This window comes from Delphinus delphis, chromosome 9, assembly GCF_949987515.2.
Source record: "Delphinus delphis chromosome 9, mDelDel1.2, whole genome shotgun sequence".
NCBI lineage: Eukaryota > Metazoa > Chordata > Mammalia > Artiodactyla > Delphinidae > Delphinus > Delphinus delphis.
In genome coordinates this window covers 66,873,288-66,891,471 of record NC_082691.1, presented here as the reverse complement: position 1 = coordinate 66,891,471, position 18,184 = coordinate 66,873,288, and the positions used below count along the sequence as shown (strand labels likewise).

General features: G+C 39.9%; 1 protein-coding gene across 4 annotated transcripts in view; it reads left to right on the top strand.

Moving 5' to 3' along the window:
• Window positions 1–18,184, top strand: part of ELMO1 (engulfment and cell motility 1) — a 547,030-nt gene that overhangs the window by 301,224 nt on the left and 227,622 nt on the right. The window lies entirely within an intron of this gene.

The window sequence follows — 18,184 nt, the reverse complement described above, 5'->3', positions numbered from 1 at the left end:
GGACACCTAGAAATAGAGAGCATGATAATTTTCTTGCCTTTTGCTCACTGGCATAATTTGGCTTTAACTTGTTAAGGCAAATATGATTTAACCTGGTCTGCAATCATTGTCAGCACTGAGTCTTCCTATAGTAGGTAAATTCCATTCCCTCCACCAGCTATAGAGCTGACACACAGATAAATCTTTCCTTGTAGGCTTAATAACATGGGCACCAGAGAAGGCTGTTTATACCAGAGAAATGTCAAGTGTTTGCTATTATTGTGAAAGCGTAAATATTTAGTCACCTGCTTGAGAGCTTAAAATAGTGGTCTGAAATGATTAATGGGAAAGAATCTAAAGATTAAATTGAGAAGGGGGTTATGTTTTATTTACAGTGTAGAACTGACTACACACACTGCTGAGGTAAATTTAAAAATTTAAAACTTAATAAGGACGAAGCTAAGAGTTTGAGGTGTTTGACCAAGATGTTATCATCCTCCCATGTAGGGGTGTGGGGGAAAGAAGTTGAAGTGGACGTTGAACTGCCATGGAAGTTTGTTACTAGTGAGCCCAAATTAGGGCATTTTTGCATTAAGAGTAGCAGCCTGACCTGAGAGATTTCTGTTCTCGGGTTCACTCATCACCAATGTTAACATTTCAGTTTATCTGGGTGCTTGAAGTGAGTTATTCTTCCTACTCCTCATTCGACTAACTTGTGGAGATTTATGTCCGCTCTGTAGCTTACTGTGTATTCCGCTGAAGGATTCAAGTCCTGAATCAAACAAATTCTCCTGAATTCCTCAGTCAGATAACCATGCGTATTTTGCATTCATTTCGATTTGGTGGGGGAAACTGTAGAAAGTCACTTGCTTAAAAGCACTGCAAGACCATCCAGGATTTTGAGAAACTGGAGAAGAAGCAGAATCATGCTCTGCTTGGCTGGTACTTCTTGTGTCCAGGTTATTGCCCTGCAATGTCCTTTTCTTACCCTGCTTTCATTTTCATCTTCCCCAATGGCCTGCTTTGGCTATTAGCTCTCATCCTGATGGCAGTAGAAGGTATATTCTTGTGTGCTTTGCCTGCCGTACCCAGCTTTCTCCTCTTCTCCTTTGCCTAATGGACATGTTAAAAGTTAGCACAGAACAGAGATATGGTGAACTAGAAGGAGAATACTGGGGACAAGGGCCAGCTTGGTTCCATCTCTGCCACTTATGACTTTTGTGTCCTTGGGTAATGTACTCATAAATCTCACCGTGCACTTATATTCCTACATTTCCCCAGAAATAGATTGGTAGGATTTGAGGTGATGATTTGAGTAGTTGCATTCATTTTGTCTGTATCACAAGTAACGTTGGTGGCTGAAATTGCAGTGGGAGGCGTGAGAGGAGTATCCTGGGAACAGATAGTATTCAACCTAGGGAAACTAACTTGGACAAGATAGCCAAATTTCAGGCTGTGTGTGGGCAAGGTAAACGTGGATCTGATCTGGACTCTCCTCCTTGTCAGTGGGACCCCGTCTGGTGGGCAGATGGGAACCTTGGTGGCAGGAGTCTGAGCAGACAGTGCTGCTCAGGTGGACGTCACTCTTTGCTTTGAGGGAGGGAACTGGTACAGAGTAAGGGCTGACCTCTAGCTGGTGTACAGCAGCCTTCCCAGACTTTTCAAGACCTGGTAGTCAAGCCAGGAGCCAGGATAGAATCCCATTCGCATGGGCTGAGGTAACAGAGTGGGGATGAAAGCAAATACCTTTGGGATCTCTGGAGGTGCCCCAGATGCTGTTCTTGCACTATATATTATTCCAGAAGGTGAGAACCTTCTGTTGCAGAGAAGGATTTCAACATTCTGCCACAGTTTGCTTAGCATCTGGTCAGGTCTGGTCTCTGCAGTGAGGTTGGGCTTGGACAGCTGGGACCTGACATACTCATGGCAGGCTTCCTTCATCTAAGATGACAAATGCATTTATTCATTTGTTTAATAAAAATTTACAGATTACTTACAATGTACCAGGGACTCTACTGGACACTGCAGGTGCAAAGGTGAACCAGATACAGTCTCTGGCCCCAAGAGTCAGTCTTGCATTTGGGAAAGTGTAAGAATGAGGTGGGACTGATATTTTTTCCTATTGGTTATAAATGTGTGTATAAATATTATATATATATTTATATATTATCTATCTATCTATCTACCCATTATCTGTTGTAAAGCATATTTTTTCCAATATTTTGATAGTTTGAGATTTCAGGTTGACCTGTGTTCGCCCTCTACTGACTGCAAAGGCCATTCTTGACATTTTGCAAGGCCTACCAAAGACTCCCACATTTCTGAAATCTACAGATTCAGAAATGCCCAAATTAGTTGCTTTCTGCTCATAAAATATTAAAGGATTGCTACATTCTTTTTTTTTTTTTTTTCGGTACACAGGCCTCTCACTGTTGTGGCCTCTCCCGTTGCGGAGCACAGGCTCTGGACGCGCGGGCTCAGCAGCCATGGCTCACGGGCCCAGCCGCTCCGCGGCATGCGGGATCTTCCCGGACTGGGGCGCGAACCCGTGTCCCCTGCATCGGCAGGCAGACTCTGAACCACTGCGCCACCAGGGAAGCCCAGGATTGCTACATTCTGATTGAGTGCTAGACATCAAATTATAAAACACCCTGTAGTAAGAGGAAAATTGCTTTTTAATGGATTGCCTTTTGTTCATTGCCATATTAAATAAGTTACTAATAGGAAAAGTAAATCTGAACGAACCCTTATGTTGGAGGAGACATCTGTTTTTCTTCTGAGGAAAATTAGGTTCACACACAGATTCATCTTCCTTTGGTTTGTGTGTGTTTGCTTTTCTCAATTCCTAAATTCATGGTTTTTCTCAGGTTCATGTTAATAATTGACCTGGAACATCATGGTCACATTACATCTGTAAGGAAGTACTAAGACCAAAGAAGTACCCAACTAAAATTCTAACTGATTTTTCTACAAAAGTGGAACGATTCAATTTTCTAGAAATGTTTTGTCCTTTGATTTAACTTAAGGTCTTTTGAGGAAACCCACTTCTGAAATACCTATTATATTTTGGTGTCTAAAGCAAACATATAATGTTCAGTTAAATTACTAACACCAAATATTTATGCACAGATTTTTTCTTTTTAGATTACTTTTTAAAAAGTGCTGTTTCTGCATCGCAATTATTGGCATTGTAAGGTGCAGATGTTTAATAGTGTGGTCTGAAAAACAATGCCTACTTATGTACTCAGAGCACTTTATCAAGGTTATTTAATTGAAGTCTATAACAACCCCAGGAGTTAATCAAGATCAATAGCACCTATGTTTATTAATGAAGAGAAGACATGTACTTACTGCATATTGTCTAGGGTCATTGAGCTCAAATCGGCGTTCAGGTTGCCCAAAGAAGGGTGCAGAAAGAGACACGAAAGTCGAGTGCTTGCATTTTGGCATCTGAATGACCCATTTGAATCACAGCTCAGCTGTTAATCAGACGCCTTGGGCATGCTTCTTCTCTGTTCTGAGCTTCTAGTTCCTTATTCATAAAATAAAGATAATATCTGCCACACATATTTGCTGAGAAGGTTAAATGAGATAATGGATGTTGCTTTAGTTGGAAGAGGGATAGTTTTTGGCAAGTGGTAGGATCTTACTTTCTAGAAAGAAACTGCAGGTTAAGCGAGGGAGGGAGAGTGCCCTGGTTTAAGTGACAGCTGGAACCAGGACCTGGAACAGCGTCCCTTGTTTCTTCACTCTCTATATTATGACCAAATTTTTTCTTTTAACCTGCTTTCTTCATGAGGTTCGTTTGAGAGCAAGGCACTTGTGTTCTTAGTTTCAATTTTAAAAATCACAAAGAAGAATTCTGTTGACCTGGATGTAGTCGCATATCCCCATGGCCTGGGTTGTAGAATTGTCAGCCCCACTTAGGAGAACAAGATTAAGTAGAGGAGCAAGTTTTCAAAAGAAGAGGTATGCTTGTGAGTGTGGGGTGGGTGAGGGTCGGGGGAAGCAGGAAGCGGTTTCCTTACCGAAGAAGGGAGGCGTAATACAGATAAATCGATAAGACTCGTTACAGCTATGAAGTCCTCATGAAGAAACCCTGCTCCTAATAGGAGCTAAAAATGTTACTGTTTTTGTTATTGTAGTACTGTCTCCAAAGCAATAATAAATCATTGAGGGAGGTAATGAAAACTTGATTTCTGATATAAATAAGTTAATTACTTATCTTTTGAGTAAGTAACACCTCATTCAGTTACATTCCAGTTATAGTCAGAACTAGGATATTTCTTTTTGTCTCTCACTCATTCATTCAATAACTAGGACTCCTCCTCTATGAGTCAGGATCTAATCCCTGATGATTAGATCCCTGAAGGACTTAGTACACACTCCATCCTCAGGCAGTTCACATGCTGACTGGAGAGTCTTTCACATAAACAAATAATTATAAAACATCTTACTATTTGTAAGTTACATTTAAATTATATTAATGTCACTAGGAGGCAGTGTTCAGGTTTTTTTGTTCATGGGGAGCCAGGCGGGCTGAGGAAGCAAGCAATGTGACATGTTCCAAGAAGAGATATTTGAGTGTGTGGAGTCACAAAGATGAAGAGAAGAATAACCAGGCAGGCCCTTGTGTGTGACCAGGCAGGCCCTTGTGTGTGTATGGTGGGCAGCAGCTGTTGAAAATTCTGGGCAGGGAGAACTGTAGGTGAAAGTAACCCAGAGGTTCAGAGAATTCTACAGTCCACCCTTCGTATCTCCGTGTTCTACGTCTTCGGATTCAGCCAGTCCTGGAACCAATCCCCTGCATATACTGAGGGATGGTACTTTAGTGTGGCTAAAGCAGAAGGCTTGAGGGAACAGGAAAATGGAGGAGATGCTGGAAGAAGAGGCAAGAGTCAAGATAGAAGGATTTGCGGTGCAGAGGAGTTTGGATTTCACCAGGCGGTGGGAACCAATAGAAGAATTTTAATGACAAAAAGGAATGTTCCAGTCCTGGGCATAAAATTCTAAAATTGGATTACATTTTCTGGGTGTGACAAGAACTTGCAAGTATGATAATGTGCAGTACCAGGACCAGGGACGAGCTTACCTTACTCTAGCCCTGACCTAATAATAATCAGCTGGGAGTCCGTTAGGAGGCTTTCAGCTTCAAGTAATCGAAATCCCAACTCAAAATGGCCAATGTAAGAAGAACATTTATTGAGTGTCACAGTTTCACAGTTGAGTAGGTCCTGGGGTTATCTGTTCAGTGGTGTCACCAAGGACCCAAGTTCTTTCCATCTTTTGGTTCTGCCATTCTTAGTGTACCAAATTTGTCCTCATTGCTGGTAACAAAATGGTGGCTACCATCACAAGGTCCAGGTGAACAAGAGGCTTTCTCTTCCAGTGAGTCTCTTTTAGGTGTGTGAAAATGTTTCCAAAAGCCCTCAGACGAAGTAGGGCGCATTAGGGTGGTATGGCCGCAGACCCAAAAGCCCTTCAGCAAACTTTCTCTCGTTATCACTGACTAACTCTATGGCCTGTGCCTGTGCCTAACTCGGTCATTGAGAGGGGGCTGGAACCTTCTGAGGGTCAGACCACTCATTAGCTTCTCCCAAGATTGAAACCAGCCTTCCTTGAGTGGCCATAGGATGGTAGGTAGCTGAAGAAAATTGGGGTTCTGTTAAGATAAGGAAAAACTACTTGAAACCCTTAATTCTGTCCCTTTACCCAGAAGAGTATTTTCTGCAGTTTCCTTACTGCTGCAAAAAACCATAAGAAATTGAAGCCAGATTATAGCCCTCTGTCATTTTGCTTTTATTGGGAGTTGGGGAAATGCACTGTATTTTTTTAAGCAGCAGTATCAAAGGTTGCAGAAAAATGGAAATTGAAGTTTGATTTTAACGTATTTCATTTTTCATCACTACGCTACTAGGGCTCCACTACCTTACTTTCCTTTTAGCAAATGGATATTTCCACGTCCTCAATTATGCTTTTGTGTGTGGGTTATTCTCAGGTGTGTTCTGAAGGGCAGAATGGACATACATTTGTGATTGAAGCCTTCTTATTTCTCTGAAACAATTTTGCCAACTTCACCTGTATGACCATACATAATTAGATTAAAATTTAATAACTACTTGTCTTTAAAAAAACAAGAATGAAATCTATATCACACACTATGAAAATGTTCGGCATTTCCTTACTTTGTCTTTCAGTGGAAATATTTATTATAACACACCAGTGGTGCTGAGTGAAAGCACCTTGTATAATTCATCACCCAGACACCTCTGCTTTAGCAAGTAAAAATAACACAGATGAGCAATCTGAAGGACTCTTTGGAGTGCACAGCAATTAGAATAGACACTTAACTCTGGGACATTGATGTTTTCATACTTTGAGAAGTACCATCCATCACTTTCATTCTTAGAACATCCTGGCTAAAGAAAACTCAAGAAAATTAGCTTTTAACAATTAAACCTCTTAAGGACATTTTTTCCTCATAATACTAGCTTGTACTTATGCTCCATGGAAAGTTGAAGCCTCTCAGATCTTGACTTTTTTTTTTAATAGATCTTTATTGGAGTATAATTGCTACACAATACTGTGTTAGCTTCTGTTGTACAACAAAGTGAATCAGCCATATGCATACATATATCCCCATATCCCCTCCCTCTTGCGTCTCCCTCCCACCCTCCCTATCCCGCCTCTCTAGGTCATAGCAAAGCAAATATCCCTGTGCTATGCTGCTTCTTCCCACTAGCTAACTATTTTACATTCAGTAGTGTATATATGTCCATGCTACTCTCACTTCGCCCCGGCTTCCCACTCCTCCCCCCCAACCCCCCGTGTCCTCAAGTCCATTCTCTATGTCTACATCTTTATTCCTGCCCTGCCACTAGGTTCATCAGTACCTTTTTTTTTTAGAATCCATATATATGTGCTACCATACAGTATTTGTTTTTCTTTTCTGACTTACATCACTCTGTATGACAGACTCTAGGTCCATCCACCTCACTACAAATAACTCAATTTTGTTTCTTTCTGAGTAATATTCCATTTTATATATGTGCCACATCTGCTTTATCCATTTATCTGTCGATGGACATTTAGGCTAGGACATTTAGGCCACATACCCCCCCACCCCCCCCCCCCACACACACACATTTAGGTATCCATGTCCTGGCTATTGTAGATAGTGCTGCAGTGAACACTGTGGTACCTGTCTCTTTTTGAATTATGGCTTTCTCACAGTATATGTCCAGTAGTGGGATTGCTGGGTCATATGGTAGTTCTATTTTTAGTTTTTTAAGGAACCTCCATACTGTTCTCCATAGTGGTTGCATCAGTTTACATTCCCACCAACAGTGCAGGAGGGTTCCTTTTTCACCACACCCTTTCCAACATTTATTGTTTCCAGATTTTTTTTTTTTTTTTTTGTGGTACTTGGGCCTCTCACTGCTGTGGCCTCTCCCACTGCGGAGCACAGGCTCCAGATGTGCAGGCCCAGCGGCCATGGCTCACGGGCCCAGCCACTCCGTGGCATGTGGGATCCTCCCAGACCGGGGCACGAACCAATGTCCCCTGCATCGGCAGGCGGACCCTCAACCACTGCGCCACCAGGGAAGCCCCCCAGATTTTTTGATAATGGCCATTCTGACCGGTGTGAAGTGATACCTCATTGTAGTTTTGATTTGCATTTCTCTAATAATTAGTGATGTTGATCATCTTTTCATGTGCCTCTTGGCCATCTGTATGTCTTCTCTGGTGAAATGTCTATTTAGGTCTTCCACCCATTTTTTAACTGAATTGTTTGTTTTTTTGATATTGAGCTCCATGAGCTGTTTGTATATTTTGGAGGTTAATCCTTTGTCCATTGATTCATTTGCAAATATTTTCACCCATTCTGAGGGTTGTCATTTCGTCTTGTTTATGGTTTCCTTTGCTTTGCAAAAGCTTTAAGTTTCATTAGGTCCCATTTCTTTATTTTTGTTTTTATTACCATTTCTCTAGGAGGTGGGCCAAAAAGGATCTTGCTGTGATTTATGTCATAGAGTGTTCTGCCTATGTTTTCCTCTAACAGTTTTATAGTGTCTGGCCTTATTTACATTTAGGTCTTTAATCCATTTTGAGTTTAATTTTGTGTATTGTGTTAGGGAGTGTTCTAATTTCATTCTTTTACATGTAGCTGTCCTGTTTTCCCAGCACCACTTATTGAAGAGACTGTCTTTTCTCCATTGTATGTTCTTGCCTCCTTTGTCATAAATTAGGTGACCATATGTGTGTGGGTTTATCTCTGGCCTTTCTATCCTGTACCATTGATCTATATTTCTGTTTTCGTGCCAGTACCATACTGTCTTGATTACTGTAGCTTTGTAGTATAGTTTGAAGTCAGGGAGCCTGATTCCTCCAGCTCCATTTTTCTTTCTCAAGATTGCTTTGGCTATTTGGGGTCTTTTGTGTTTCCATACAAATAGTAAAATTTTTTGTTCTAATTAAGTGAAGAATGCCATTGGTAGTTTGATAGGGGTTGCATTGAATCTGTAGATTGCTTTGGGTAGTATAGTCATTTTCACTATATTGATTCTTCCAATCCAAGAACATGGTATATCTCTCCATCTGTTTGTGTCATCTTTGATTTGTTTCATCAGTGTTTTATAGTTTTCTGAGTACAATTATTTTGCCTCCTTAGGTAGGTTTATTCCTAGGTATTTTACTATTTTTCTTACGATGGTAAATGGGATTGTTTCCTTAATTTCTCTTTCTGATTTTTCATTGTTAGTGTATAGGAATGCAAGAGATTTTTCTGCATTAATTTTGTATCTTGCAACCTTACCAAATTCACTGATTAGTTCTAGTAGTTTTCTGGTGGCATCTTTAGGATTTTCTATGTACAGTATCATGTCATCTGCAGACAGTGACAGTTTTACTTCTTCTTTTCCAATTTGTATTCCTTTTATTTCTTTTTATTCTCTGATTGCTATGTCTAGGACTTCCAAAACTATGTTGGATAAGAGTAGTGAGAGTGGACATCCTTGTCTTTTTCCTGACCTTAGTGGAAATCCTTTCAGTTTTTCACCATTGAGTATGTTGTTTGCTGTGGGTTTGTCATATATGGCCTTTATTCTGTTGCAGTCATTTCCTTCTATGCCCATTTTCTGGAGAGTTTTTATCCTAAATGGGTGTTGAATTTTGTCAAAAGCTTTTTCTGCATCTATTGAGATGATCATATGGTTTTTATTCCTTAATTTGTTAATATGGTGTATCACATTGATTGGTTTGAGTATACTGAAGAATTCTTGCATCACTGGGATAAATTCCACTTGATCATGGTGTATGATCCTTTCAGTATGTTGTTGGATTCTGCTTGCTAGTATTTTGTTCAGGATATTTGCATGTATGTTCATCAGTGATATTGGTCTATAATTTTTTTGTGTGTGTGTGATATCTTTGTCTGGTTTTGGTATCAGGGTGATAGTAGCTTCATGGAATGAATTTGGGAATGTTCCTCCCTCTGCAATTTTTTGGAAGAGTTCGAGAAGGATTGGTGTTAGCTCTTCTCTAAATGTTTGATAGAATTCACCTGTGAAGCCATCTGGTCCTGGACTTTGTTTGTTGGAAGATTTTTAATTACAGTTTCAATTTCATTACTTGTGATAGGTCTGTTTGTATTTCCTAATTCTTCCTCCTTCAGTCTTGGAAAATTGTACCTTTCCAAGAATTTGTCCATTTCTTCGTGGTTGTCCACTTTATTGGCATATAGTTGTTTGTAGTAGTCTCTTATAATCCTTTGTATTTCTGCGGTGTCAGTTGTGATTTCTCCTTTTTCATTTCTAATTTTATTGATTTGCGTCCTCTCCCTTTTTTTCTTGATGAGTCTGGCTAAGGGTTTATAATTTTGTTTATCTTCTCAGAGAACCAGCTTTTAGTTTTATTGATCTTTGCTGTCATTTTCTTCACTTCTATTTCATAAATGTGAAGGTTATGAAGGTTTATTATGAAGGTTTATTATGAAGGTTTGCAAGTATGTTGTAAAGACCTTTGTATTAACTAGCAATGGACCTTGAATTTGGCTCAAAGGTTTGTTTGTGCCAAGGAAGCAAAAGAAGTTCAGTAACAGGAAACAGATCACTTGCCCATCTCACTTGAATAATCTCCATATGAAAACTGACATGCTAATTTCAATTAATCCAAAATAGTATTTGATAACATTTATTACCATTTTTTAAAGATGGAATAGGATATATTCTTAACATCATTTTTTAAACTACTATAAAGCAACAAGCCAACATGATACTTAAAATGGTAAAAACAAAACAGCTTTGCCATTAAAAACTGGAACTAGAGTAGGATGCAAAGGACGCTGATACTCACTAGGCAGCACATTGATAGAAACAAAGTATTTTAAATTAGAGACAATAAAACTTTCTAGAAATCCCTGAAGAAACAAAGGAAAAGCTGTTAGGATGAATGTAATTTAGAAGAGTAGCTATATAGTGGGTAAACAAAACTTAGTAGCATTTCCATATGTCAGCAGTAATTAATTATAAAATGGATAAAAAGAGTTCTTCTAGCAGTGGCAATAAAAATGTAAACTGCTTTTGGAATAATCCTAATGGAAAACATCCTGGACTCATGTGAAGAAAACTGTAAGACTTTACTAAGACATGCAGCACAAGTTTCAAATAAATAAACAAGCAAATGTTTTATTCCTGGGAGGAAAACATTAATATTTTGATCAAGATCTAAATTCCCCAATCAATGTGCAGGCTCATATCTCGTTCCAAAATACCAATGGGATCTAGGATGGAAACTTCAGAGAATGATGGTAGAGTTCATTTGGAAGAATAAGGACGTGAAAATTGGGAAGGAGAACTGATAAAGAAGAGCCATGAAAAATGACTGGAAATAAAAATATATTCCTTTTTTAAAGACTTTTTTTGTGAAAAAGTCCAAAGAATTCATGCATATATCTTTCACTCTGCTTCACCTACTGTTGTGTTATCATTTTGCCACAATTGCTTTACCATTCTCTCTCTCTACACATACACACATACACACGTTCACAATAGGGGGTATGTGAAAAATACGAAAAAAATATGTTTTATAGCAGAAAAAGATTTTAATATAATTTGAAGAAAAAAATCTAAATAACTAAATAAAAAATGATTTTAAGTTGGATCCAGCTCTGGCATGTTGGCTCTTGGAGAGAGCAAAATGTGCTAGGAGCCCTGCCTAGCAAGAGGGTTCCTAGGATGGCTGTGGGAGGAAGGTTAGGGTGTCACTGGACAAGCCATCATCGTGGAAGCAGTGGTGGGAGCCTAGCTCAGAACATTTGCTCACCTTGCCGCTGGAGGTCTGAGAGAGGCTCACTGCTACTCGTCACCTCCTTGGTGCAGGTCAGGGGTATATACGGTGAAAGTTTCATCACCTCCCCTCTGTTCTTCCACAACACTGGGGATGTGGCTTACCTAAAATCCAGTGGTTATAGATACGAAAAACCATGGATTTCAGGACATCCAGCTTCTTATATAAGCAGAAACATCATTTAAAAAAAAAAAAGCCCATAAAAGTAAAGTGATCCCAGTAGATGAAGCAGGCTGTCTTCACTCCTCATCTGAGAAGTCAGTCTAGTATTAAAGTTACTAGTCTCATTCCAAAAATGTGAAGGGAAACCATCTTCCCCTAGTTCTGCAGATGTCTTTCTCTTCCACACCCCGGGCTTGGACCCACAGGCTATTTTTCTTCTGAGCATTAATCACACTTCCTAGCACTTATTGTAGGATTGTGTCGCAGCAGGTTTTGAGCTAAAAGGCCCTAGGATGTTGTAAAAGTAGAATATTAATTTGGGAGGGGTGAAATTAGAGGCATGAAATTAGAGGGAAAGTATAAGCAGAATTCTGGAAGATTCAAATAGATGGTAAGCGGAACAAAATAGATCAGAAGAAAGGAATTAAAACAACGGAATCAGGATGCCATACTGCACTGAAATGGTGATGAAATGCTAACTAATAAGGTTTTTAAAACCAAAATGTACATGAGCAAAACGAAAGCAAACAAACAAAACCCCAGGAGCATACACACATCTTCAGTCTTTAACATAATTCCTACAGTGTTGGATTGACCCCCAGGGAGTCCGCATTGGTTGGGAGAGCAGCAAAGGACAGAAAGCTCTAGGATGCCTTTGAAAACATCTCATCCTTAACCTGAGGCCTTTGAATGGAGAGATTTTCCTGGTTGCTGCAGTAGATTAGGAGATAGATGCCAGTGGAATCTCCCAACCCTGGGCACCTGAACTTCAATCAAAAACCGCTGTTGATTTAAAGATGAATGGAAAGAATTTATTTAAAAAAACAAGACCACTACCATGTATTAGATGCTTTCTATTTGGCGGGCAATTCTATAAGGTCAATACTCTGTTAACCCTTAAGCATCTCCATTTACAAATGAAGGACCTGGGACTCCGGGAGAGGTTAAGTAGACTGAGGTCACAAAACATTAGATGCAGTTAACTATTATGGGATACTGCTGTGCTGTTTACTTATAACTACCATGCAAAACTATCAACCACTGCTTTCATTTTTAAAAGAATATCCTCTCTTCCTTACAGGCTGTAAGCACTTCGAGGACTAGACTCAGAGTGAATTCACGTTCCATCCTAGCGTCTGGTCTGGTGCTTTACGCAAATCTGCATTTAATAAGTATTTACTACATGGAAAGAGTAGCTTTCTATTTGCTTCAGGGTCCGTTCCAAAAATATTTTGCAGACATCACTAAATTTTTTTATGAACAAACACTATGTGTTTTACCCCAAAACCTCTCAAACCATCATCCCTTTTTCTTCTAAAGTAAGTGAGAACGAGTTATGCAAAAGGGGTCCTCTTCATCCCTCCTCCCCCTCCTCCTTCTGGGCTAATTTGATGAGAGGGCCTCCTGGGTCCAAATTTGAATTAGAGAATATCAACACTACAGTATGTTCCCCAGAGAGGAAAAAATTATCTATTTTCAATCCTATGTTTCAGAACACACAGCTGTGTGACTTCCTAATTTATTATATTCCCCATCTGCCTCCAGTTCTCAGCTTGCTTCTTCTTTTCTACCCACCCCCTTGCTATGGGAAACGGGGCAGACTTTAACCAGTCCAGAGCTTGGACTCTAGTGAGAGGCCAGTAAACGGCTCCTCCCAAGACGCCTCCTCCCCAAGCAGGTGCGTCCAGCCACTAGGACCCTAAGGGAGCCAGGCTCCACGGAATGGCAGCTGTAGGTTAGGGAGCCAAGCTGCTAGCTCCTTGAAGGTCAGTGCCAGCTGCCTGTGTGTCTGTCTGGAGTGTGGCCGTTCCCTGTCTCCTGAGAGCGGGACAGAGCTTTGGGTCCCAGCAATCAAGCCCAATGTGGCTTCCCTTAATTGGGCTTTCCAAGGGTTTTGGCCACAAGAACAGATTGCAGCTGTGGCCTGAGCGTCTTTAGAAATGTGAATCATTTTTTTTTTCTCCTAAAGAAGCTATTTTGAGCTTTATAATTGCATATTTCCATGTTGTTTTTTCACAGAGTGAGTAAGGAGAGTGACTTGCATTTTTTAATAGAAATCTGCTGGTTTCTTTGCTCTTCTGTCTTGCATAATCCAGGCCGGTGATTCCTGAACCTGGCCATGCATGAGATTCACTTGGGGGAACTTCTGTGAAATGTAAATTCCTGCAATGGAATCCTGAAATCAGCATGTTTTATAAACTCTCCAGTGCATTCCGAGGCAGCCAGACTGGCCTCTCCTAGGTTTGGGAATGTCTTTTGAACCCCCTCTCCCTCCCCCATGCTAATTTGGGTCATGGTTAAACCGTTATCTTTATGGGGTGGTAAGAGCTCTAGATTGGGCACTAAAAGACCTGGAATCTAGTTCTAGATCCACTACTGACCAGCTCTAGATAAATCTCGCCTCCTATGTCCTCAGTTTCCTCTGGTGAAAACACTGCTATTGCCCAGGTGGCTTCCAGGTCCAAAACTGCTGTGTTAATAAGCAGAGCCCTTTTTATCAACCCAATAAGGTGACCCTAACCACTGCATTAGTTAATTAGAACTTTGCCATCATCAGTTCTCGAGTGCCATGTATATAACCTAGATTGGTTCGTGGATTCTGTGCCAGAGAATTAAAGAGATGCCCAAAGACCTTGTGAGGAGGGGCTGCTAGTGATAAGGCAACCTCCCAGCATGGACCAGAAGACTTGCAGATACGACTGCTCTCTCCTTTTGAACAGAAACTTCTGTTTAAATATGATTTTCCCTCTCTGAATGTTTTCCTCTTTTGAAGTATCAACTTTATTGCCAGCAGTGTCCTTTGAGAAGAACTAAGCCTTAATTTTGCCAGAAAAGATAAAGGAAATGGCAAGAAAACATTCCTCTCACTTCATTCTTCCCTGCCTAGCTGATTTCACCGTGTCTCTTCCCACCTTGTCATCCTCTCAGCTGGGTTTGATGGCTTTTGCCTCACGCCATGGTGCGGTGGGGCTGTCATGGGGCTGGAGCAGCTGCCTCACCCGTCTTTATTTGGAAACAGGAGTGTTTAAATAATCTTGAAACTTGGAAGAAGACACAAGCCTAAATCCAAATGCTACCTAACATTTCTGCAAGTCATATCTATCCCCACTCCGAGAAGCACAGCTCTAATGGTTCTATGGCTTTTATTAGCTGTTTAGTGGTTTGAGGAATTGCTTAGCACTGGAGCCCGTAGAATCCTACCAAAGTGCACACACCATCCCAACGTGGCCTGGTTAGGATGGCCTGCTAATCCTGCTGTTCTTCTGTGTCATTAATGTCATCAGAGGAAACCGCAAAGTTAAGGCCTCGTGGAGTTGACTGTTTTGATCATTTAAAAAATTTTTGTTTTGGATTAGGAGTTTACCTTAATGCATATACTTTAACAAATTTTCCTTATAAAAATGAGCTAATGTTATGCATATTACTTTGTAATCTGATACTTTTCTCTTAAGGTGGTAACAGACCTCTTTCCTTTTAGTAAATGTATTCATTTGCAGTTTATGCAAACTTTTAACAGTTGAATAGTATTCCATTTCATATGTATGGGCATCTTGTAGATATAGATATAAATAGTATCCTATTTTCTGAAAGTGTGGGTCTCTTATTGGCAGATATTTACATTGTTTACAAATCTTTGTTTTTATAAAGGGCATCAGGATGAACATTTGCTCAGTAAATACACTTAGAGTCTTAGCAGTGGGGCTGTGGCAGTAAAATAAAACAGAATACTATCCCTTCTCTTAAGTAGCATATATTTTACTTGGAGAAAAACAAACAATAAGCAAATGGAGAAGTATGTCACATGGTAAAAAATGCAACAGAGACAGATCAGACAGAAAAGGGAGGATGCATGACATTGCCTCAATGAGATGATGACATTGATCAAAAATATGAAGGAAGTGAGGGAGTGGACCAACATAGTATCTGGTCAAGAGCTTTCTTGAAAGAGGGAACAGCAGTGCAAAGGCCCTGAGGCAGGAGTATATAGCATTGGAAAAGAAGTGTAAGGAGACCAGTGTGGCAGGAGCAGAGAGAATCTGGGGGAAAGTAGCAGGAGATAAAGGGGGTTGGAGGAAGGAGAGATTCTGCAGGCCCTTGTAGGCCACTGTAACAAATTTGGCTTTTACTCTGAGTGAAGAGAGAAGCCATGGGATGGACTGAGTATGCATGTGACATTATAGGACTTATGATTTGAAAGAATGGTTTGGTTTATTTATTGAGATTAGACTATAGGGGAGGGCAAGTTAATGCACCCTACTACAATGAGCAAGCTGAGAGATAATGGTGTCTTGAACCAGAGAGTTAGCCGTGGAGATACTGAAAAGCAGTTGGGTTCCAGGAAATAGAAAGAGGAATCAAGGATGGACAACTAGAAGCCGGAAATTGTCATTGAGATTGATGTAGGTCATAGAAGATCAGCAGTTCTGTTTTGGTCATGTTAAGGTTGAGATGCCTTTTAGACATCCAAATGTTGACTTTGGATGTTGACTTTGTAGTTGAACGTGTGTCTAGAGTTCAGGGAACGGTTCTGAGCTGGAGATTTAACTTTGGGCATCATCAGCATATAGATACTATTAAAAGTTATGAGATTAGATGAGAACAGTGAAGAGGCTCCAGGACTGAGCCCTGAGCATCCCAAAGTCGAAGGTTGAGGAGAAGAGGAAGAACTAAGCAGAATCATGGGGATGTAGGAAGAGAACCAAGAGAAAGTTCAATTAAAGATAAAGGAGAGATTGCCTGTATGAAAGGCTGCAGACCGTGGAGTTAAACAAGGATTGAGAATTGAACATTGATTCTAGCAACGTGGAAGTCCGAGGTGACCTGAGCAAGGGTGGTTTCAGTGCAGGGGTGGGGAAGAGAGCCTGATTGGATGGGTTAACAGCAAGAGAGGGCAGAGGGATTGGGACAGTGAATACAGACAAGTCCCACTCAGCGTGCGGGACTTGATGATAGGAAACTGTATCTTGGTTGCTTCATCTTTGTACACATCTTTAGTAATTTTCTTAGTTAAATGTCTACCAAAAGATCCTGAATCAAAGGGTACATACTTTTAGTATTTTTTAATTCAATGTAATATATGCTCATTGTTGAAAAGATTTTTAATGCAGAGAAGCAAAATTGATAATTATCCATTATCCTACCACCAAGATAGACTGGTATATATCTTTTCCATTACAATGAGCTTAAACCATAATATTTAACATATCCTATCCTTTCCATTTCCTATATTGTGACTGTCTTCCTATAACAACAAATATATAATTACATGTATCATTATTTATGGCTGCTTAATATTTCATTGTGTGGATCAACTATAATTAATTTGACCAGACTCTTATTACAGAATATTTAGGGATGTTTCCATTTTTTTTAGTGGAAATAGCACTGTGATGAGCATCCTTGTAATTCCATCTGATTATTTCCTGAGAATTAATTCTTAGTAGAAGTTCCATGTCAAATGATCTGAAAATTTATAACTTTTTATTCCTTTACAATTTACCCATAGAAAGGATGAAGCGTTTGCCCTCCACTGAGCAGTCATGTAGATTTAGATACAAGGTTTAACACAGTTTTTTAAACTACTGAAAGAATTGGGGGTGGTGGAAGAAACCTAACTGAGGTGGTGGGATCTGGGGTGATGATATGTAGGGAGATGTTCAGATAGATGGACATATATCTCCTAAATGTATTGTAGATGATAGAGGCTTGTAGGTCAAGACATGACATTTAGTTATCTCCACCACAGCCACGTTATGACTTTCATGAGCCCCAGCTGCTTTAACCTTTGTGGGCAGCTTCCGCTGTAAAACATATTAAATTTTATATTTTAAGCCTGCATTGTTATAAAGATGACTGTAATCCAGGCTAGATTCATTATTATATGTTCATTATTATCCTATTTATGTTTTTCTTCTGACTTTAAAAGCAATTAAGATGAAAACAGTTTCATGGGCTTGAAAGTACCATGCGCCCTCAGAACTGTGCCTGCCAAGCCCCATGGATAGATTGGCCCTGATTATGCGTCTCTGTCCTTTTAATATTTTTAATAATGAATAGATATGACCAAAACATACAAGAGAAAAATGTCAGACTAAATTTATAAATATTCATGGTCCCTAAGTAGTTTTGCTTCACTTTACCCACAAAAGGAGGAGATACATTCCTCTCCTCTCTTATGTTCCATCCCATTTCCTCCTTATCAGTGGGCTGTAACGGAAGACTTGGTTCCTGCCGTAAAGAAAAGTAAAAGTAAAAACTCACTAGCTTTCCTCCCAAACCTGCCACTACTCCTGATCTCTGGTGCCAGCATTCACCTGGTTGTCCGCCCTAAAACTTGAGGTCATCCTTAGTCACAGCCTCATGTCCACGACCAATAAATGACCAAGTCTTGTCAAGTCAGCACTTAAAGGTTTCTTTCTTTTTAAAGAAATTGAGATATAAGTGACTGTAACACGTATTAATTTTAGGTGTACAACATAATGATTTGGGAAGGGAAGCAGATGTACGTATATGTTGCAAAATGATGATCAGAATTAGTTAACATCCAGCACCTCACATAATTACAAATTTGTGTCTGTGATGAGAACTTCTAAGGGCTATTCTCTTAGCATTCTTCAAATATACAATACTGTTAACTCTAATATTGTTAACTATAGTTACCATGCTGTATGTTATATTCCCTAAACTTGGTTGTCTT